Below are 1,293 nucleotides of genomic sequence, written 5' to 3' on the forward strand. Positions count from 1 at the left end.
TCAATCTTTATCGTCTTCTTCATGGCTTTCTCTCTCGCTCTCTCTCTCTCTCTCTCTCTCTCTCTCTCTCTCTCTCTCTCTCTCTCGCGCGCGCGCGCTCCATCTACCTTTCTTCACTCGCTTTCTCTATCTATTCTATATACATATATATATATATTCTACATATTCTTTCTTTTTTTATATCTTAATATAGCACTCTAACGTTGAACTTGATATCATGTGTAGAGAAAATGCCATTAGCGTAAAGTGCATGGACCATTATACGGTTTTTGTGATCATATCATAACATTGCGATTCTACGACATATTTTACCTTTGAATTGCTTGAAATTAATTGTTTTTATTTAAATCTTTATAAATAGGTTAGTGTTAGACTATTTATGGTTCCTGCGCCATACCATGCATGTATAAATGTTCTCTGCTTCAGTGTCATGTGCAAACGAAAGCGACAATATTTTACTGTTTAGTCATTTGCATCCACCTGCAATAAATAGACCTGATATAGGCATGATAAATGTTCTTGTTTTTATAATCTATGATTAATGACAGGTATATCATTGACAACGAAATCGCTGTTATGATAGGAGATGATCCTAGAAGGAATAGAAAAAGGTACGTATGTTATTGGTACGTTTCCCATGAATCATTATTATATCGTCTGTTCACAACCTGCATGCGTATTAGCTCAAATGCTCCAGTTGCTGATTCGTGTCCTGCTAGTGTGCGAGAGTATAAAAAAAACCATGGTCGTATAATTATGTCTACAGGACTAGCAGATCGTTGCAGTGAGTCATAACGGATTCGTTTCAGTGTGTGACGGAACCTCGTAAGTAGAGTCGTGGTAATTAGAGTCTATGCAAGCAAATTGTTCGATTAGGAGGTTACGGGGTAATACATGATCATGATACTATCACTTATTAATTTTTATTCATGATCTTTATTTAGAACACGTTCCCCAGAAGAGCTAACCACACGCACAAGAACTCGCGTCCTTACACAATGTGCTTGCATGCAATACACGTGAACGTGGGTGTACTATCTCCCGTAGTCTTCACACACAATGTGCTTGCATGCAATACACGTGAACGTGGGTGTACTATCTCCCGTAGTCTTCACACACAATGTGCTTGCATGCAATACACGTGAACGTGGGTGTACTATCTCCCGTAGTCTTCAGGTAGGTAATCATGAGGAATCACACAAGAGCAAAGTCGTACACTAGTCAGAAGGCACGTGATACATCTACAAAATTTGCACGTGCTTTCTCTCTCTCTCTCTCTCTCTCTCTCTCTCT

At 38.9% G+C, this 1,293-nt stretch overlaps 1 long non-coding RNA gene across 2 annotated transcripts in view; it reads left to right on the forward strand.

Annotated features, from left to right (window-relative positions):
* Positions 1-1,047, forward strand: part of LOC106810346 — a 2,336-nt gene extending 1,289 nt beyond the window's left edge. The window contains exons 2-3 of one of the 2 annotated variants that reach the window (XR_001394004.1): positions 549-626; positions 945-1,047. This is a non-coding gene — a long non-coding RNA (uncharacterized LOC106810346). The remainder of the gene's footprint in view (positions 1-548; positions 627-944) is intronic. The other variant, XR_001394003.1, reaches the window with a different exon arrangement.
* Positions 1,048-1,293: the final 246 nt, after the last annotated feature.

This window comes from Priapulus caudatus, unplaced genomic scaffold (genome assembly GCF_000485595.1).
Source record: "Priapulus caudatus unplaced genomic scaffold, Priapulus_caudatus-5.0.1 Scaffold434, whole genome shotgun sequence".
NCBI lineage: Eukaryota > Metazoa > Priapulida > Priapulimorpha > Priapulimorphida > Priapulidae > Priapulus > Priapulus caudatus.